This window comes from Myotis brandtii, unplaced genomic scaffold (assembly GCF_000412655.1).
Source record: "Myotis brandtii unplaced genomic scaffold, ASM41265v1 scaffold344, whole genome shotgun sequence".
Classification (NCBI taxonomy): Eukaryota; Metazoa; Chordata; class Mammalia; order Chiroptera; family Vespertilionidae; genus Myotis; species Myotis brandtii.
The window spans coordinates 5250711-5273611 of record NW_005363247.1 but is presented as its reverse complement, the minus strand read 5'-3'; the positions used below and the strand labels follow the sequence as shown (position 1 = coordinate 5273611).

The window sequence follows — 22901 nt, the reverse complement described above, 5'->3', positions numbered from 1 at the left end:
GTCACAGATTTTATTAAAAAGACTGACTATATATAATATCTGACATTTTTTATTCTTATAATAGACTAGGTTTTAAACACTGGAACCACAGTTCTGCCCAATGAAATACAGAGTTGCTCTGGCAAGCAATAATAACAAATAAGACGTGGTGTTTTTATTTTATAAAATAGTGTGCACACATACAGTGCACGCAAAGTTCCAGAATACAAAGCCGATTTAACGGCAATCAAATTTTAGTAGAATTTATTTGATTGTAACATCTTCCTTTTAGGCTGGAACATGGTATATTACAGAATATCAGACAAATCACTCATTCTTGGAACAAAGACTTTTGAAAACTGTCAGCTCACTGACAGTTATGATGAGCATTTATTTCAGGCTTATAAAACATATTAATCAAACTTGTTTGGAAGTGGTGGTCCAAAGAGGGTTATTTTATTTTTGAGAGATACTTTAAATAACTGAGGAGCGCTGGTAACATACTCTTCATGAATACAAAACTACAATGTTGTCTTCCCCCCACCCTCCACCCCCCCAAAAATGAGTAAATGCTTTTCTCAGGCTTACAGAATGAGCATAACGCAGGAATCTGTTTATTACAAGACTATTTGCAAAAGACCTATGCACCATTCACTGAACCTTGAAAAACACTTGAAAATATGGGTTGCATTTGCAAACTTCAGTGTATGACATAGAAATCTGGCAAGCTGCCTGGCGTCTACTTAAAGGATTGTCATTCTGGGAAAAATAAATTTCTCTAACTAGACAAAAGTCAATGTTTTCATGTTTTACTGCAATCAAACTGATAGAGCTGACAATTTAATGTCTCCACACTTAAAATATCTGTGGATAATCAGTTACCTCAATCAATCATAAACACAAATCCTTCTATTTCTGAAGCTTGTGTGTCTGTGACTAAGATATAAAACAGTTTGCTGAGCCCCTTCCCCCACAACACCTCATCCTCTATCCCCCACCACCCTCCCAATATCCCTGATTTGTTTTTAGCTATGCGGATATTTATACACACTATGCATCTGGAAATATCTTTGAACAACTCAAGTGTGATCAAATTTAGAAACTTTCCTTTCACTGTCCTGTTTTATTTAATTTTTATGGAGAGTTTATAGACTGTATGCCTGTCAGGGAAATGTGGACGTGCTCTGGCATTCCAGCTGAAGACATCATTACGAGTGAAAAAATGCTCAAGGCTTTTTCAAAGTGGGTGCTGAAACATACATTTCCTTTCTCTGACTCGAGGGGATGCTGGTAGCTACCCCAAACAGACAGGTATTTTGGGGTCAAATGGTATAGCACTGGCCCCTTAGGATTTCCTGGCAAGCACACCGAATGGCTTACTTCTGGAAGCTAATCATAATGATGAGGATGATAAAGCAAGGGAGGCAGTGACAACAACATAAAAAGCTGCCTGAGGAATTGGATTCCAGGTAGCTCTAGATTTGGCAGAGCTGACAGGTTCAGCTCCCTAAGCTTTGGTATTGATAATGACGGGAAACTTCAGACAATTTTAGAAATCTGTTTCCATTAAGATATGTACCAGGGCGTTTCTGCAACTGTGAGAACAAGTTTACTAAGGCTCACCATCCTCCTTTTAACATGATAAGAATTGATGTGAGTGGTTTTACATTCCTTACAGATAATTACTGTGAACACTCAATAAGCTAGATTCCTTATTTGAAATATTCTTTATATATAAATATATATATTTGTGTATGGTGTATATGCATGTATATGTATATAATAGACATACACATTCACCACCACGGCCTCCTTTTTTGTTTCTTTGATTATTCAGGGCTTTGCAATCAAACTAAGCCGGAGTTTTAGGACCCTTGGGGCAGCATCTTTTAGTTCCCCGTCAGGCTACGCTGAAAAACAATCAATCTTGCTCTTGCACTCACTTGGCGGAAGTGCCACCGCACGAATTGTGCAGTGCTTTGCTCTTGCCATGAAGCCTGGGTGACAAAACTTTTTACAAGAAACTGACTGTATTTGGGGTTATGAATATGCAATGACTCTCATTAGTATTGAAGCGCCGGAGCAGGGGTTGACATCCCCCACCACTTTGAGTTGCTGCAGAATCAGCTAATGAATTGTCTTGCTCTTTCTCGCGCACAGCCTGCTGCTGTGGCTCCTACGTTCCAAGGGGAGTTGCCCAGTTTGAGAAGACCACTGACTGTAGAAATTAATTGTCAAGATCTACTCTCGATTTTGTGAAATAATGTTTAGACAGTGCTTAGATTGTTAAAACAAAAGAGCACTAAACTTTGCATAAAATAATATCCCGAATAGGAAAATTCAGAGAGATGAGAATGCATATATGGCCTTATAGTTACCACTGTGTCTAGACATACATCCATCCTGCATCATTGCACAGTGTGTGTATCTATATATAGATGAAATCAAATCACAGAAGTCTGACATTCTGCTTGTTTGTCTATTATCCTTCCATATAGAGCAAACAGAAGTAATAGAAAATTTACCAAATGAATGGGGTAGAAACAAAGCTATTTCATCAATTCTTTACCATATTCTTTCTTTTTTTTTTCCACTCCTGAGTCTCTGCCAAACATTTTGCAGCTCATACACATACCATCTTTCATGAATATGTTACCAATAGGATATGTTTCTAACCACTGATTAAGATATCTAAGCGGATTTGCAGTCTGTGAGAAGATGCAAAAGTGCTCAGAAAACACTTAGAATTGCCCCTTTTCAATAGGATGAATTAAATGTGTTTTTCCATACTTCTCCTCCCTTGAAATTTCTTTTCAACTAGAAGAGAAGTTCTGTGGCGTGCTACAGATTGTAAAATAGGGATTGAATTGAAATGGATCATGCTAAAAGGTAGGGGATGTGTAAGCTGTGCAAATAAGGCAACAAAGACTAAGTTCTTATATTCAGGTATTTGCTCTTTAGTCATTTGTTTAATTTGCAATGGAAAGGCGCCTCTTACAAGGAAGCAGATATATGTTATGTTGGTAGAGCTTTAGAGGGTAGTGCTATTATAATTTTCATATCTGTTTGACCCATCGCTAGAAACAAGAAAAAACTAAAGCCCAAGAACATACACAAATAGTACCGAGTATGAGTACAGCTGAAAATAAATGCAGTATGACAAAAGTGGCTCACACATCATACATCAAACACTTGTTACCTCTGCTGGTCTTGGTGACTGCACATGAGTAAGAAAAAATCAGTGATAAAAATCTCAAGAAAGATGGAACCAGTCTGAGCCTTTGCAAAGACCATCAGTCATCTCATAGAGCTGTAATATTATTTGTTCAAATAATCCTTGGTTTCCTATTTAATGGACACAATACACCCTCCACTCTTAGACCAAAGCCACTAAGGGAAATCTTTTTATTTCTTATTTAAAATATTGGACACATCTTAGGACCATCAGAAATGATCACATGACAAGGTACTAAATTATCTTATTTCATTCCTAAATTTGCATTCTTGTTGCACTTCACTGTCAGTATAAGGTTTAAGAAGCTTACTGTTTTAAAGTTCCTTTATAATTAGAAGAAAAGTTCTAATTACAGGATATTTCTGATTTTTTTATGCTGTTTTCCTAAGTATCCAAACATTTTTTAAAAATTATAAGACAAAGATCTGCCTGGGTATGTAAAAATGAAGTGTTCAGCTCATGAGGCACACACTCAGATTTTAAAATATAAAAGGGGGAGTAGATCAGGTGAAATTATTATATCTAACCATAAAGACTATTCAAATTTAATGGAAATATTAACTAATATTTGTTACTATGGATATGAGAATCACATTATAAGTGAAAATATTTTAGTTTTATGGTAATTATAATTATGATGGTTTTGATTTGGCTCTGTAATTAGCATCTATACTCTAGACTTTGTGACTGCTGTGAAAACATTATTTATAGAAGGTTTATCCAAATATAATTTGGTACTTGTTGCCTTTATCAAATATTGGAGTTTAATGGAATAAAATGCAAAGCACTTGTGCTTTTGTGTGCTTTGCTGATAATCATTTATTGCACCTCCTTTTCTATATACAACTATGATACAATTGTGACCTCAGACAAAGCAAAATGTTGCATTTTTTCTATTCATATTATGTTAAGCTGTTCTGCTATACAATAGAGTTTGGACACTTGCAGGGCAACATTAAATGTACATATGGATTGCCCTGGCAAGGTGGCTCAGTTGGTAGGAGCATTGTCCCATACACCAAAAAGGTTGAGGGTCCGATTCCCAATCAGAGCACATACCTAGGTTGTGGGTTTGATTCCTGGCGGGGGCGCGTACGGAAAGCAACCAATTGATGTTTCTCTCTGACATCAGTGTTTCTCTTTCTCTCACTTCCTCTCTCTCTAAAAGTCAATGGAGACATATCCTTGGATGAGGAAAAAATATATATATATCTGCAGTTGTTTGATTCCTCTTTTGACACTAGCATACATACCCATAATTAATATGCTGACATAGTTTTATGATTTTAATCCAGAATTGGGGTACCCTAAAGCAAACCAAGCAAAGGGAAATCAGAGACACATGCTGTGTACTTGCTTACTCAAGTGATGAAACTCCTTCCCTTCCCTTCCTTCCTCCCTCCCTTCCTCTCTCATAATAGGGAGGGGAAAGAATGAGAGAGGAGTCCAGCCTTTGATGAATTTACCTAAAATGTTGCTAGCAGAGGCTATTGTAATTTGAACATATAAATTTTGTGCCCTATTGTTTAGTGTTAGTCTATTTTGACGTCAATGTGCATGGAGAGGAGCAACATAATTTTTTAGTGTTTAGGGTTTCTAGAGGTCTTGATCTGAACCTGAATGGACCAAGGGATTTACCATCAGCAAATGTTACTTACATATTTTTCCTCGTTAGCCATAAATGAACATTTACTGAATGTAATCTGGGTGCCGGGAGTGAAGAGAGGTGGATTAAGAAAATACAGAAAGCAGCATCCTGGGTACCAGGAAGTTTACAGTGTAGCTGGGATGAAAGGTCGCAGGGGACATGCTGGAGATTCATTTACAGGGCTAGGTATCAACAAATACACATCGATTTAGTGTACACTAACACGGAAATGTTTCAGAGCTGCCATTGAGATGTGAGAAGCCTCAGGAGACAACTATAGAGATTCCTTCTTTGAGGTTCCTACCTGGATTTCAGAAGTTTAAAGGTTTTATCTAAAATGTATTAGATTTGGCTTAACTTTGAAACAGGATTTGTGTTTTTAAAACTCACATTATATTGATTTGAATGTAACATTTCTTATAGAAGTGACTTAATTTGAAGTGTAGAACTGTGTGTTTGTAATATGCTTTTCATTTTTCTCACTTAAAAATTGTTATCTTTAGTTAGGGAAAAACACACACCTTGTTTACCCCACTACCAATTTTAAATGTAAAAGTGAATAGATACAGGAATATGCATTAACAAGATTAGAGTACCATCATTTTAAACAACACTTTTTCTTTCTTAAGGCTTTCCCTAGTAGTCTTGCCTAAGTACATGTGTAAATGTTGACTCCGTATTTGATACCCAGCAAAATTATGCAGAGATTTCTGAGTACTCTAAAACCGAAATAACCCTAACTTGTTTGGTTCAGTGGACAGAGCGTCAGCACAGGGACTGAAGAAGGGTCCTGGGTTCGATTCCCAATAGGGGACATGGAGGAGGCAGCTGATCAATGTTTCTCTCTCATCGATTTTTTTTACTCTCTATCCCTCTCCCTTCCTCTCTGTAAAAATCAATAAAATATATAAAACAAGAGATAGTCATTGTATACCTTGTGGCAGGGGATCCCTGAAAACTGATATAATTGTTTAATTATAGCCACAAGCCTGGCTCTCAGTAAAATTGTAAAGTTGTCTAATTTCTACCCTTTAACTTTCATGCTCTTCTTCTTACCCTTCTCCTACTCTCCTCAGATATTAATGATAAAGACTTGAGGTTACCCCCTCCCAGGTCATTTGCTTTTCTAGTAGGAGCCTCTGGGTTTTGATGTGTGCTTGGTATGTGGCAGGCCCTGTGATAAGTCCTTCCTTGAAACATCTGTATTGAGTGGTGCAGAGAAACATATTAAGTGAATTGTCAGGATCACAAAAAGAGCTAGGCCAGGGGTGGGCAACCCTTGGCACGCATGCCAAACATGGCACGCCAGTAACTTTTGCTGGCACACGAAACCCTCTCTTATAATCTTCCATTTACAATTTTTGTGAACATTTGAATGACTTAAATGTTAAATTACAAGGAACTGGCAAGACACTTGATGTTATGTTTGGTTACATAAAGGCTTTTGAAAAGAAACTGGAAGTCTTTAAGAGGGATGTGGATGGTGAGAGATTTAGATATTTCCCAAACCTCAAGAGGCACATCAAAGACCTCCCAAAAGATGACAGAACAGACTGTCAAAGTCTTCAAAAGCCGTTCTTAAACATCATCGAGCCAACTATTGAGCAGTTCTTCCTAAGATTTGCGAAATTCAGAGAACTGGAAGAGACAGCAAAATTCATGAGGTTTCCAGACAGCATGAAACTGGAGGAACTAAACTTACAAATGTTTTCATGGATAGACAAGGCTGACTTTGAAATGCAGTTGATTGAATTTTAGAGTAGCTCAATTCGGAAGCAGAAATTTATCGACCTTAGAGTTGACTTGGAAAACATTGAAAAAAAGCGATTAGAGATGGAGTACCAGAGAGAAGTGTCGAAAACGAACTATTGAGGACTTGGAATGCCATTCCAGAAATTTTTTTCTGTTTAAAAAACTTTGCAGCAGCGTTACTTTCCATGTTTTCATCCACATATGCTTGTGAATCTTTGTTCTCAGTGATGAATTTTGTTAAGTCTTGTAATAGGAGTAGCCTGACGGATGAAAGTAGTAGCTCGTGCATATCTCTGAAGGTCACGAAATATAAACCTGATGTAAAATCTCTGTCATCAGTGATGCAGCCACAAAAGTCCCACTGATAATATCAAATGGAGTCATAAAGTTTTCTGTCGGACTATCAGTGTACATGTATACATTAAAAAATAAATGTATTTTTCATCATCATATACAGTGTTTTTGTCGCTCGAATGAATTTTATTATTTCTTCAAGGTTCTTCACATACGTACACCTTAAGAGATATCAAGTAGGCATAACATGTTCTCAAAAAATTAGGGTTGGCACGCAGAAGAATTTTGAGTCAGAGATTTTGATGGTTTTGGCACGCACTCACAAAAAGGTTGCCCACCCCTGAGCTAGGCTTTGAGTCCCAGTGTTTCAGACTCTAAAACCTGTGCACTTTGCACTACAGCAAAACATTTTTAGACTTAAAATAATATGGTGGCCTTTAAATGAGATGAGGTGGATCTAACTAGTCCTACTTACTCATAAAGCCAGTTTTGTATTGTTGCACCTTCAATCTTTTAAATGTGGGCTTATTTGAGGAGGACTTTAAGCTTTGTTTTGAATTTATTCAATTCAATTCAATTTAGGGAACATTTATTTAATGTCTGTTCTTTGCCAGGCACTGTGTTAGATGCTGGTGGTATAAAGACAGTATATTTAGGGAAACATAAATAACTATAATACAATTCACTGAATGCTGTAATAGAGGCATATGCAAGGGATCATTGGAACATACGAGGGCATAATTAATTTGAAGGAAGATGTTAGGGAATGCTATGTTTGAACAGAACTTTGACGGACAAGAAGTAAGAATTTTCCAGAAGGACAGAAGGAGTTTGATAATTTATTTCAGGCGATGGGAACAACATGAGCATGTGTGTGAATACACCTTGTATTTTTTGGGACATGGTAAGAGTGGTACATTGCAAGAGTGGTCACAAATTCTACCCTTTCCTACACCCAACTACTGGCAATGTGATATTGAAGATCCTTCCACTAAGAAATGGAGTCTGTTTCCCATCTCTGAATTTGGGTTGGCCACGTGATTTTCTTTGGCCAGTGTACACTAGCAAATGTGAAAGTGCTTATGCATTGGGGCTTCTGTGCTTGGAACCCTGAGGCCATATTGTCAATGAGCCTAGGTTATCCTGCTGGAGAATAAGGGCCACCTGCAGGAGGGCAGAGGCTCTGGCTGACAGTCTACTAACCACTAGACGTGTGAGTGAGATCGTCTTGGACCATGTAGTTACCAGCCAATCCCCCAGACACATGGGAGGGTCCAGGAGAAATCTGTCGTCAGCCCAGTCAGAAAGACCCAGATGATTTGCTCAATTATGGACTAAATAAAATATTATTTTAGCCAGTAGGTTTGGGGTGTTTTGATAGATAGCAAAGCTGATAACCTAGAAGGTCTAAGTAGAGTGTAGGGGATGTGGGAGGAGGCATTTCGTGGAGATGAAGAGGATGTGTAACATTTGCAATATCATGTTAAGAAGTTTACTTTTATTTTTTAAAAATATATATTTTATTGATTTTTTACAGAGAGGAAGGGAGAGGGATAGAGAGTAAGAAACATCAATGAGAGAGAAACATCAATCAGCTGGCTCCTGCACACCCCCTACTGGGGATGTGCCCGCAACCAAGGTACATGCCCTTGACCGGAATTGAACCTGGGACCCTTCAGTCCACAGGCCAACGCTCTATCCACTGAGCCAAACCGGTTAGGGCCATGTTAAGAAGTTTAGACCTATTTTGTAGGACCAAGCTTTCCAAACTTTATTGATTGATGTACCACTTCTATGTTTTTAAAAATATCTGCATACAATTAATTTTTAATTGTTCAGATCTTATACTAAAATTTATTTTGAAAGCAAACTCAATATTAACTTAAAACCCCAGGTTGATCTGTTAATTCTACTTTTCTAGACCTATTAAAAATATATTCTAAAAGTAGGTCTGTATGCTATCAGAAATCATTTTGTATTTCTCTTATGCTTTGCTGTGTTCTTGGACTTCCTGCTTTAACCAGTAGGAATCAGGAGCATGTGGAAACTAATTTGAAGTAGGAAGGGTAGGAAGGAGTGAGGAGGCTATTGCAGAAGTCCAGGTGGGATATGGCACATGGTAGACTTACGATGCATCTGAGGAAGAAGAGAAAGGATCTGGCGGCAGATTTGATGTATGTGTAGTGGGAGTGGGGAGTGTGAAGTACCCACTGAGTGGATACTATAAAGAAAGGGAAGAGTAAAAAACTAAGGGTAATAGATCTGTGGTTGTGCTTACTGAGTTTGTTAGGTTATTTGAAAACAGAGGCCCACTAGGCATTTGCATATATGGGTCGGGCTTATTAAAATGTTGTTTTTAAAATATCAGCATCTAAGTGATAGTTGAAGTCTCAGGAGTAGATAATGTCAAGAGGAAGTAGTTAGTACAGAGATTTTTAGTCTTTTATTTTTCTCGTCCCCAAACTCTTAGTGATGTGATTTAGTGCAGCTAGAAATACTGAGTGGTTCATATAGGTAATGATTCTCAAATGGGGGTGGAAAGTGTCTTTGTAGTTTGAAAAAAAAAAGTTCTCCAAATGATTTTCATGTACTACCCTTCACCCCTCCTCCCAATCGAGTTAGTGTAATGAGGACAGGGTTGAGGAAGAAGAGGAGAAGTTGGTAAAATGGACAGAGTGATCCAAGATGTAGATCCCTCTAAGGGGGAGAGAACTTTTATAGATGTGAAGGAACTTTAAGATGAAGGGACATGCCATGGTACTAAATTCTACAGAGGATTATTCTTTAACCCAAACTGGCTCATCAAAGTATATTACATGGCATGTAATGGGGGCATAGTAAATATTTGGATGAATGATTTATGTAGAACTGTTTTGTGTTTGAAACACTCCATAAGCCTCAAGTATTCAAGTCAAACAGGATTTGTAATTGTACTGCTTTGGGCTCCAACCAAAATCAATGTGAGTTTTAAAAAATTGTGTCTCTCTGTCCATGGTCAGTGTCATAGAAGAGTGGCTCCTTGGGCATCACAGCTCTTATCTCCGTGCAAAGTAGTGTTTGAGGCCGTTTTCAGGGAATAATGTCAATCAACAACCCTATGGCCACTCCACACATGGGCCTCTTCCTAACCTTTGCACCTGTGGTTCCCAGATGTAAGTTAGTTGCTTTATGATGATTTGGGTTGATGGAATGAATATATTGGACTGGCAGAACTAGAATGCCATCAACCTATCTGGTTCTCAAATAACTTTTATACTCATGTTAGCAGCTCCTTTTATTATTGTTGCTATTTTTTAAGTGACATCAATTTCTACCCTGCTCTGCCTGTGGTTAAGGAGAGGCCCTGGATCAGGACGGCGGAGTGTTCTCAGACTGTGATTTGGTGGCTGTGCCTCCTGCTTGCAGAGCGCTCAGCAGCTCGCACTGGGCTGACATCTGGCATTCACGACTCCTGTGAGGCTGGCTTCCCCCTAAATGTGCCCTGAAAGCCTCCCTGCTGTGCCCCTTCTGTGCAAGTGTAAACACATCACAGGAAATGAGCACGTAAAGACCCACTTTTCCTGAAGGAATCAAGGAACCCCCTCACCCAGCTGGAGCGCGGGCTTTGGGGTCCAGCTTCAGGAAATTGGACCAGCCATTTGGGCAGAGGCTGCTGTCTTGTGGCACCTTCGTCCCTTGCTCCTTCTCAACTCCCCGGGTGCGCTGTCCTCAGTTATCTGGCTGAGAAAAATTGCTCCAGGACCTACAGAATGTGAAGTAAGGGTTGTCTTTCGTCGTAGATTCATTAGTGCAGCTGGATTTAGTTATTTACCGTTGTATATTTGGCACTGTCCTTACTGAGGTAGAGGACTCATTTTAAAATGATTGAAGCAGTCTAAAGTTCATCCTAAAAATAAATATATCTATTTCTATTTGTTTTACTATGAAGAGAAACCATTAACATGATTAGAGAAAATAGGCACATGACAAGGAAGTTAAAACAGCAAAATAAAAGAGGAAAGCCTTTTCCCTTTCCCTTGCTGACTTCCCAATCCCGTTTTTTTTTGTTTTTTTTGCTCCAGCCCTAATGGATGCATTTTAAATAAAATCCACACACTCCCTCTGCTCTCTGTCTTCCTGCTACTACAAATAGCTCAGCCCCTCTCTCAGATCCACTTCAAGGAAACACGGGCTTGAATCCCCCAGCCTGGTTTTGTCTGAACTGCTGCACCCTGCAGCACACCCAGGACCCAGTGCTGGAGTGGGGCACCTGGGAGGCGAGGGAGCGAGGAGAGCCAACAGCCCAGTGAGTCAGGCGGGCCTGTGTGCGAGCGTGTAGGTGAGCCAGAAGCTAATGAGAAAAATAGGGGGCCGTCGCTAATTTTGATGTGGGGAAATCTGAAAGGCTCTTCTGCATGCCAGGGTATTTGAATATTTGGCAAACAGCTGGCTGGGCTCTGGGAGAGCGCCTCTTGATTCGCCTGCTCAGATGTTCAAAGATAAAATGAGGCAGCCGGCGCGCCAGCACATAGCTCATAGCCTTGCAGTCAGTTTTGAATTTAGATTTGAATTGTGATATCAATGTCATGGTGGCACATGCTTTGAGAAAGTACTTACAGAGAATAATTGAAAGATTCAGTGTGAAGCTTCTGAAAGCCATAATTTAAAGTTCCAGAAGCCTCCATATTACTCTCACCATTAAAATTTAAAGTGACAGAAGCCCAATTATGATAGTTATTTTCTTAAATAAAATCATATTTCTACCCCAAGTGAAAGATTCATTGCTGCTCACTAATCTCTGCCAGGAGATCCCATCTCAGCCGTGTCCAGTGTCAGCAGTGAAGATGGTTCGCTTTATCCTGGGGACAATGATGGTTCGCTTTATCCTGGGAGCGCAGAGCTGGAGGGCCTCCTCGGAGGAGCTGGACTTGCAGGAGGCCGATTTGCATGATAATCACCATCAGGGATCCTCGGTGGTGCCAGCCTCCACACTTACCCAAATGCAGTATAACTTTTAATAGCAGCTGAGAAGGCCCAGGAGGGGCCCTAGCACACATTTTGCCAAACCTAAATGATGTCAAAAACTGCTAGTTAAGAGGGTTGTAAAGCTAAACCCCACTGAGGAATGGAGACTTGGAGCATAACTTTAAAATCTGATTAAAGAAAGAAATACTTGAGAAAGGCTATAACTTTGGGGACCCTTATAAGATATGAAGCTCTTCCTCTTCCTCCTCTTCTTCTCACAGAAATCTGTTCACCAGAAGAATTTGTTTGCCAGAAGGATTTCTGTGGCCATTGAAACCATAACATCGAAATAGATAGATCACTGGGAATAAGGAAACATTTCAGTGCAGAAATTTCTTTATCAGTTAAAAGTATGGAGTCAGATTTTTAGACTATGAATCTTTCCAATTTCTCTGGTCCATTTGGTTTTCCACCATCCTGTATGGTGATTTGGGGACTATCGTGTAATGGTAGCCAGAATTGCGATGAAAAAGTGCACAGGGCCAGTCAAGCTTAAACTTTATTCCTCAGAGCTCCCAGGGACAAAGGAGCATGTGAATCAACTAATGTTATGATGCACGATGGTGAATGAGACAGAGTACATATACATCAATACTAATCTAAGCAATGTCTTATAAATAATAAATCATGTAATTTCTCAAAAGTATCACACTGTGATAAAACATTTACAAGTAGGTTTTGAGTTTGCTGTTTTGTCATGACTTTAGCACAGCCAGCCCTGTGGCAGTTTGCAAGTTTAAATTTTGTTGTCTGGCATTAGCCCCAGAATCTCTCTCCACTTTTCTTGCAAAACTGATCTTATGATATGAACTCAACTTCTTTTCCTTCATCCTTGCCTTGAGTCACGTGGCTTTCCCTCTTCCTTCCATTTTATTCACATCTCAGTGACAGGCATCCACCTTTCATGGCCTGGATTCCATCGCTGTGCCCAGACTCTCTCTGGAAATCATGGTGTCTCTTCCACTTGCCATATTCAACATTTTTTGGCCTCTTCCTGAAAAAATCCTTCCCCAAATTCCTTACTCTGTTTCCCTTCTTTTAATTCTTCTTGAGTTGTCTACTTTCTTGCCTCTTCCTTTTCACCATTTACTCTTTAACCTGTTGCAATCTAGACTCAGCCACCACTGACACTACCGTCACAGGCAAAGTCTACACTGCTAATTCACAGACCACTTTCTGCCCTACAGGGAGAGGGACTTACGTAACTGACACATGTGGAGTGAATAAGTGGGCCAGCTCAGCTTACCGCCACCTTCTTTCTACCCAGAGGAGGGCCTGGCTATGGAGAGCCCACACTCTCCCTGAATCTGGGAGGCCCCCCCCCCCCCCAGCCACCAGGCTGCATGAGCCTGGCTGTGGAGATTGCTTGAGTTGATGGTTTTCCAGCGGTCACCAACCTTTCAGACCTCACAGACTACCAGTGGTCCGGGGACCACTGGTTGGCAACTGCTGGAGTGAGCTTCGTCTGGCTTTCAGAGTAAGCTGCTTCCTCTACTCTGGTCTCAGTTAGTAATCAAGGTTATACTTTAGCCTCTCATCTCTTTTATTTTTGTATTCTTAACTTTTTTGGAACCCAGGAGAGGAAGGGGGGTTCTCAATTTTGGGGAATTGCTTGGAAACCTAAATAAATACAATAGTGTATACAAAGCAAAAAGTTAAAGTCCTCTCTTCCTAATCTTACTTCCCAGAGGCTTGATTCCCCTCTCTCTCTCTCTCTCTCTAGCTCTCCCTCCCTCCCTCCCTTGAGAGGACATAGCAAAAAGGTGGCTGTCAGCCAGGAAGCGGACCCTCACAAAGAAACGAATCTGCTCCCATCTTGATCAGCCTGCAAAATTGTGAGAAATAAATGCTTGTTGACTTAAATCTGGTTCCACCACCTACCCACAGGGCACCAGGCCTAAAACGTTAGTTGGGCTCCCTCCACCTAGATTGTTTTGCTTGTATCCCAAGGCTACTTCCCTTGTAGAGAGGCCTGTGGTAGCTCATTTACAAGTTGACCTAAAGGCAAGAAGAAACCTCCATGCAATCTGACTGAGCTGTGGGATCATGACTGCTTTAGGTAGCCCCTCAAAGGCTGGTGGAATTTGTGTGGAATCTGCTACACTGTGATGACCTGTGTGGGGAAACCCACACTGTGTATCGGGGACTTGGCTCTGGCAGCAGATATGTGCCTGACCTACACACTTGTACATTTTCCTCACTCAGGGTACACATGGACACATATCTTTATTAGAAACAAGTGCAGACTGAGCGGCAAGGGGGGCCGTGTTAAACAGCCAGGAATTCTGACACAATGTGCACATTTAGACAGCACTGCAGAAAGGACCAGGCAGTCTGGCTCTGTTAGATCATTTTGCTGCTGACCAAGAGATTTGAAATGGACTTTTAATTATTATTGCCGATTTGCTATGGCTATATTCCTTAATATGAACATCTGATTAGGATTAATTTTCTTTAATTGATGAATAGATCACTAAACTTGTAGGATTGAATTTGTTGTCATATATTGGCATCTGTACTATATTGTTGTATTGGCATATGTTATGTGTTATTTTTATTTTGCTGGAGTACAAATTACAGGCACTTCTTATCTGTTTTAGTTTTGAGGTTACTCCTCTTCCTCCCTTTACCATTGAATGGCTTTTTAGATTTGTTAATAGAGATAGAGCAGGTCTAAGTGACTATTAAACTCTTTGTTATATACAGTAAAACCCATTAACACGGACCTCACTAAATTTGGGAATTTATGATAATGAGGGCAGGGCCTGGGTTAAAGTTTACTTTTGCATTGTCTCTGAACGAAAGCTTTTCTGGGCTAACACATAGTATAAATACAATTACAGCGGGGTGGGGGTGGCACTATTACTTTAAAAAGCAGTCTTTTCAAGCACTCCAGGGAAAGGCCTTGCAGGAGAGGGAGAGAGGTGGTGTGCAGAATGCACGGTGCAGACCATGCCGCTCACCAGCGATGTGACCTTGGACAAATGACTCAGCTTCTCTGAGAATCTTTCCTCGTCTGCAAAATGAAGACAGTAATCTAATTTATGGGGTTGCTGTGAGGGTTACATTTAATGTGTCGAAAGTGCCTGGTATGAGTATGTACTTCATAAATGGCAGATAATTATTACCTACCTAAAGTAGCTAATTTCAAATACTTCTCATTTTTTCACTAAAGCAGGGTTCTTTAATGCTTTAGTGTTTTGTTAACCTGATCTGAAATATTGCTTTACTATTATTTCTGATTGAAGGAAGACCTAGCAGTTTGGTGTGGTAGAGAAAATCATGCATATACTTCAGAGTCAGACTCAGGTTTGAAAGTAATTCTATCACTCATTAGCTACATGGCCTTAAGCAAGTTACATAATGTTGCTCAGGTTTTATTTTTTAATTTGTGAAAATGAGATGATAATACCTCCCGGACTTTCATGAGGACTCAGTGAGATAATGCGTGTAAAGTGGTCAGCCCGGTGATTTTCATGTAGTATCTCTCAAACATCAGATGTTGCTGCTATCGTGATCTTTTTGACAGTAGCCCACACTCAAGACTTTTCATTAATTCAGACTTGTCTTCTTCAGTTCACCTAATTAGTGAATTTTACTCTAGATGTAATCTTCATCCTGATGAGAATTTTAAATATGTAAGTAAAAAATTATAGAGAAGCAAAATGGCTATATAGATAGGTAGAATAAAAGAGGGAAAAGTAATATTTTAAAAGTGGAAGCACAAGGCATTAAGTTAGACTTAAATTACTGAATAGTAAAATTTGTGCATAATCTTTGTCCTTTATGAAAGATCTTTATATTAGCCAGGAAGAAATAGAGCTGTATGTATACAAAGTAGAAAGTATAGAGTGGGGCCAGCTCATATCATTCATTGAAGAGGGAAGCAGTAAGTTTATGTTCAACTTTATTTTCATCTTGTTGCTTTCCCCTGTGTTTCATAGGCTGTATGGATGAGAAATTTAAGCACTATCATGTCCTGCATAGAGACTATAATATCTCCTCCCCTAATGACAGGCTTACACAGTTTATCAGAATCCATCACCTCAGTAGATCAGACTGTATTACTTTGATGACTGGCAAATGGGTGCCACTTGTGAAATGAAAGCAACCATGTGTGTATGTGTGTTTATTAAGTGCTCTTCAATAGGAGGAATGTGTTTTACTGAAAACTCACTCCTATTATTTTTGTAGAAGCAAGAAGTGCTCATCTTCCTTTGGGAAGACATAAGAATTATTTTTCATGAGATTCTGAACTAGGATAATACCAATTCACAACCATAAATATGTTATAAAACCAGTTTTTTCATAATATGCATGCATAAATGGAACCTTGTGATAAAAACCAGAGGGGACAGAACCAATAATGTTGGGGTTGTGTGCCTTTGACTTTCCAGGGCTGCCCAATTTAAGCAGATTGTTTTTAAAAGTAAAGTCAGTTCTTTAAATTGACAACCATTGGTTTAACATATAAGAATTTTCATATAAGTAAATTCACAAGTCAGACAAAACCTTTTGTTAGATCATGTTTTCTAAGATTTGGGTCAGGAAAATGTCACATCTCTAATGCACAACATATTGATTAGTTGTATTTCAATGTGTATTTTTTTGGAAGTACTTAGTGGTTAGTTGTTAAAGTATGACATTATTTTTCTAGATCAGTATATCAACAGAAATAGCAAGAATAACTAATTTTTATTATATGCAGATCTGTGCTAGAAGCTGGGGATATAATGGGAAGCAAAAGAAAAAAAGACAGTCTTATTTGCTAACAACCTGTTAAGTAGGTATAAAAAAAAGAAACAAGTTCATAGAGTTTAAATAATTTGTCCAATGTTGGAATAGTTAGTAAGAGCTAGAATTATAGTGCAATATTTGTTACAGCAGCCTAACCTATATCCAGGTTAAGAGACTCTAAAATACAGTGGTTGAAACAAGTTAGAGGGAGCTCCCTGACAAAGTGAATTATATCAGCTCCGACTGCTTATACTTAGACTGCTGGGTAAGGGAGAAAGAAACTTCCATCTTACTACCTTCTGCTTGCCTCATTCATATGTCTAAAGATATATAAGAATTCTCTTTAATATATTTTTTAAAAAAATTGATTTTAGAGAGAGAGGAGGGGGAGGAAGAGAGAGAGAAATCGATGTGAGAAAGAGAAATTGATGTGAGAAAGAAACATTGATCAGCTGCCTCCTGCATGCCTTCTACTGGGGATCGAGCCCACAACTCAGGCATGTGCCTCGACCGGGAATCAAACCAGTGACCTTTTGGTGTACAGGACTACGCTCAGCCAACTGAGCCACACCAGTCAGGACATAAGTATTCTCTTTAAAGGCATTCCCTAGATGTTGGACTTTTAACTTCTACTCACATCCTGCCAGCCATACTAGCTGCCAGGAAGGCCTGGAAATATACTCTTTGTGGCAATGTACTTCTCAAAATTCAGGGGTTCTATTAATAAAGGAGAAGGGGAGATGGGGAAAATTGTCAGTGTCTGCATCACATGCTAATTAAGGGCATTGTTTCAAAGTGAAGTTTTGGCCACAGACTTGGACAAGTGACAGATAATCTTATGACTTTGGGATATCCTACATTCAGTATTTACTTCTTTTCAAGTAGTACATCAAGGTAATGTACATATGTATATAGTGTGTATCTATACTAATAAAAGAAAAACATGCAAATTAACTGTCCCTTCTCGATGCCCACAGCCATGGCCACCAGACAATCAGGAGTGAGTATGCAAATTAGTGGGACAAAGATGGTGGCAGCCACTGAGCCAGCCAGAGCAGGCAGGAGGCTTGGGTCACCCAGGCGACAAAGGAAGCCAAGCTTCCCGCCCACCTGGGCCAGTGCTGAAGGAGGGGAGTGGAGTAAGGGTAGAGAGAAAATGGAAGTGGGACTTTGCTCTCTCAGTGTGACATACAAGTACAGAGAAGCAATCCAAAAGGAGAACCCCAAGAGACAAACTCCAAACAGACCACATCCTTCAGAAGCCAAAACTTGAACCTTTCCTCTCATTATACCAAAAGCTGTATTCCTTTTAACAAGGTTTAGTTTGAATCCAGTAACTTGATTCAGCCACTTCCATGGGGGTGGGTTGGGGAGTGGAGTAAAGGTAGAGAGAAGATGGAAGTGGAACTTTGCTCTCTCAGTGTAGGTCAATAGCATGCACAGGATAGGTCTTTTCTCCAAGTCCTCAGAGAACTAGCAGTCTGTCTGCAGAGCTAATGTCTATGAAAACATTTAGTGAAAGCCAAGTGCTTAAACCGCGTGATATTGATTACTCCAGAGGAATCCAGATAAGGGATAAGTCAATGTGGATTTGTTTCTTGGAGAATGCTTCTTAGATCATGTCACAACTGAGGTGATTAAGAAGGCAGAGCTAATTAAGAAGGTAGAAGAAAGGGGACAAACAAAGATTCGGAATGAGCTGAGAGGGCAGTGGAGACTTCATGTTGGAGACTAGGAAATGTAGCGGAATGCTTCAAAAATATTATAGTGTTAGAGTTTGTCTGGGTTGGGAAGAGTATCTCAGCAACATAGGTTGCCAGAGGGCAGGGGGAAGTCAAGACTAAGTGTATCAGGGGTTGGGAGCCTGGCTGCACTACGGTTGGCCAGCAATCCAGTCCTCAGTGACCAAGAGGATGTGATGACCTTGAGAGTGGTTTAGGGAGAGTGTTGGAGGAGATCCAATTCAGGAGGTTTGGGCAACTAGAACAGGTGAGATTCAGAGCCAGGAATGGTGGTGTCATGGCAGTGGGGATTCTGATCCCAGCCAGCAGCAGGAGTCCTGGAATAGAATCTGGGGTCCTAACACTATAATATTCTGAAGATTGGGCCAATATGTTGGAGTTAGTAGGGAAATAGAGGGAGAAAGAATAATGAAGGAGTGTGGAGCAAATTCAGTGTATTTGTAGTACAAAAGGAATTCCAGTCGTGCTATCTGGCGTGCTGAGGTTGTTGCTCCTTTGCTTGCCTGATTAAGGTGGGCTGAAGGTCACAGCTACTCTGAGCCTCTTAAGTGGAGACTTCTATAGGGCAGGACAGGAGCTCAGAGGGGTCCTGGAGTGAATGTTGGGAGTGGAGGCCCTGTGGAAACAGCATCATTTGGAAGGAGTTGATACTACAGCTGAGGAGATCTAGGAATAGTGAGGGGGCTACCACATTCCAGGGTGAGGAGAACCAGGTCTGACAAAGCAAGTGGGGAGGGGGGGAACTTAGTAAAAATTAGAAGAAAAAGGGACTGCAAAAAACATTCAAATTAAGAAGTAACATGCTTTAGTGACAAGTTTGATATAATGGATAAAACCTAAAATGATTCCAGGTGGATTTTAAATGTTCATGTAGTATGGCGTTTTTGCTCATGGGCTAAAGGGCATTATAAACACGTATGCAATTGCTTTTGGCCTATTTTTTAAAAACCCAAATAAATAGAGTAAATTAATAAATAAATTGTGTTAAGGCTAAGCTTACCTATGTGTTTGCTGGCTTTACCTCTCATTGCTGTGGGTCTGCTTGGAACATTTCAGAAGTGTGAATAAATAGAAATGTTTCTTGCAAAGGTGTCTGTCATTCCTGGTCTACAATAGTGTTACTAATATACATGTACATGGATATGCACATGGATATGCCTAAGGTGGAACCTATCTGGGCCCTAGCATGCTGCTCTCATGGTGGCGGGGGCTTTGCCCCCACTGGGGTTGGTGTTGGCAGTGTTTGTACCTGCCTTTTACCCACCTGGTTAGCTCAGAGCCTTTGCCGAGAAAAGCGTGCTCCTGCCCAGCCAGATTGCTTCATCACAGGCTTCTCCATCTGCAGCTGTTGCTTCCCAGCCATCCACTTTGGTGCTAAACGATGGGACCCAGGCAGGGACTTTAGTCACGAAGGCGTAGGTCTTGGGACCTCAGGAGGGATTTTATTCCTGTTTATCAAGGCAAGGAAGAAAAGACAGAATCTGCTCGGGTAGGGAAACCTTATTTTCGAAATGCACAGACATGTGGTGTTTCTGGTTTTGTGACACGTGGATCTACACCTGGAGGTGGCATGGATTTGAAAGTCATTATTTAAGGTAAGGAAAGAAAACTTTAAACAGCATTAAAGTTTAATTCTGTTCAAACTTTTATTTACCATAAAAGAGCCTGTAGTTTTGTTGTGTTTTTGAACTGTTGAGCTAAATAATTTTAGTGATCAGCAAAAGACCAGTCATTCTAGTTGTGAGAAGTTGTTTTATAAAGGCTTGGATTAATAATGTGTTTGCATTTTGTTCACAGATGTACTATCTGTGGGACAGGGATAGGCTGAACACCCGCTTCACTAAGTACCTGCTTCACATCACCTTTCACATTTTCTAGAAAAACAGCTGTTGGAGAATCAACATGCTCCCTTCAACAAAAATGGAAACAAGCGAAGACCCTAAGAATGCCACCGCTGCCAGCAGTTAATGATGCCGGGGCTATGCACGCAAGCTTCAGCAAAGAAAGTTTTCAAGACAGTGTGTGCCTCACTAGCCAGAAATCAGGAAATTTCGTCTCAGTTGCTCCTTAAATCAGCACAACCCTTCCAAATGAACATGAATTGAAACATGCATTGGCTTTTCAACTTAATTGAGTAATTACTACACGTGAATCACTATACGGAGCAGGGGAAGGAACATGAGAGAGGGAAGGAGACAAATGAGATGTGGTCCCTGCTATCCATAGATTTATTAGTTTCAATGAACATTTTTGTGTGTGTCTTCTGTTCTTAATAAGTGTGTCTCTAAGACAGGAAACAGAGTATATTTCTCTGAGTATTTTATGTTCCTTTAATAAAAAAACAAAACAAAACTTCTAATGTGAACAATTCAGGACATCTTAATTCCATTTCTTTTTGGACCTTAATTCCATTTCTTTTTGGACTTCTGATAGGTAGGATCCTTTTTGTTGATTTCAAAAATGTTCTGTAGACTTTAGAGATATCAACACATTATAGTTGGAGTTAACTTGAATTAAATTCCTTTTTCCCTGTAGGTGTAGAGTGTCTGTTGGAAAACTATATTATGTTTGTACATTGGTGGGGAGTGGGTGAGGGAATCACATCTGTTTCAATAGGCCTCTACCTTGAATGCCTAGGGGCCTGCCGTCCTGAGTGAATTATTAGCATGGAGGAGGGGAAGGTTTGGATCAAGCTTGGGGTCCTTACTCATGGACCCAAGACAGGGCAGGACAGGAGCCAAACAGACCTGGAAAATGGCTGTGTGTGAAAATTTGGCTATTTCAGTATTCATGGTGTTGTCCTCTATGTTCTATAAGTTGAGTGACTATATACTTTTTCCAAAAAATTAGTTCTGATCTGGGAGTAAGTCATGATTTTTCCAGTGTTAAGACACTAATATGATTGTTGACACTAGACATTTTATGTAGTGTCTGTGACACATTTTGTTATGTATGAGCCAACAATCGACATGTCTTTGTCTTGAGAGTGTCCATCTAAATTGAAAATGTGCCAGGGTTTTAACATTATCAACAGACTTCTTAATTAAGCTGCCAATACATACTGCCAATAGTACTGTGTGTCGTCTGAGAAATGAATTGTGTAAGTGCTGTTTCCCTCTTATTGAATAAATAATGTTACTCCATATAAAATTGATTTAAAGTGTTCTTTGAGTGGGGTATTATATTGTTCCCTAAAGAATTTGATGAGAATTCTCATATAATCCCTTTTTATTTAATTTCTGAAAACTTTCATTTTGCTTCTCAGTAAAGGATTATTCTAATTTGACCAACAACTTTAGTTATATGATTCACCTTTAATAGGATGAATCACCCAGCTCCCAAACCCTGGTGATATTGTGTATTTGTTATGTCACTTTCAATTTGCCTGAAGTAGCTTTCAATAATCTGAGTTATGAACTTGTTTTGTACTAAATTGTAGATATTTATTTTTTTGTTCTGGGAGTTTTGTTAGAAGTAACATCTCTGTATTCCTGGTGCCTAGCACAGTGCCTGGTGCATAGCAGGTATGTGTTCAGTTAACACTTGGTAACCAAGGTGTGTAAAGTAGCCTTTTTATCTATGGTTCATAAGGCTCTATAAAAGATAGAACAATCTTGCTAACAGAGTAAGCTTGCTGTTGGTTTGTAGTTTATCATCTGATACTTTATATATAGTCTAGTCCTCTACATTGGACCTCTTAACTGCAGTTTTGGACTCAGCAGCTCAGCCCTATGATTTGTACCAACAGCCACTGCTTCCCTGGTCCTTGTCACACAGGGGCAGGTCCTGAGGGCTGTCCCACCTCTCCGATGGCTTGTTCATCAATGGAAGGGCAATCACTCTATTCACGGGGCACTCACGATGCTCCAGGCACTGAGCTAAGTGCCTTACACATATCCTTTCATTAATTATCTCACTTAAACCTCACAACAACCACTTGAAGTATTACCCACTGCAGTGATATGTATCTTGTTTAAATCATGGGGATGTAAATCCAGATCTCTTAGATCCCAAAGCCTGAATTATTAACCCCTAGTCTCTGCCGCATCCCTGGAGAAATTTCCAGTGCCAGGTGGTGGTGTGGGGGCAGCTCACATCTGGATGTAGTCCAGATTCACTGCATTTCGTTTCCCCAACAGCAAACTGTCTAACAGATAAAACACAGCAAATCACAATTGTTTTAAGGATGGGGAAAGCAGAGCAATTGAGGGAAAGCAAAGTTGGAACAAACCAGTTGAGTCAAACCTTTAGCCTTTACCTCAGAGTGTTTCTGTTTGATTTTTTTTTTTTACTTTCTTTTTTTAACATGGCCTGACACCATGTGATAAATCAAAGCCTGACGTAATTGACCCAGAATTGATCCCCGAATGTCTTTTGGGGGAACATGCTTTAAATCTGGTTGTTGATTCTGAGGAATAATTGCCACCCTGGAAAGGTAATTACATATGCCATTGTTTATACACATAATAGACTCAGAACGCATGTTCTGCATAGAGGAGAAGAGAACCCT

General features: G+C 39.9%; 1 long non-coding RNA gene across 1 annotated transcript in view; it reads left to right on the top strand.

Annotated features, from left to right (window-relative positions):
* The window catches only part of LOC102253206, a 123673-nt gene extending 102137 nt beyond the window's left edge, over window positions 1-21536 (top strand). The window contains exon 7 of the long non-coding RNA XR_001363152.1: window positions 20189-21536. This is a non-coding gene — a long non-coding RNA (uncharacterized LOC102253206). The remainder of the gene's footprint in view (window positions 1-20188) is intronic.
* The last annotated feature ends 1365 nt before the right edge of the window (window positions 21537-22901 follow it).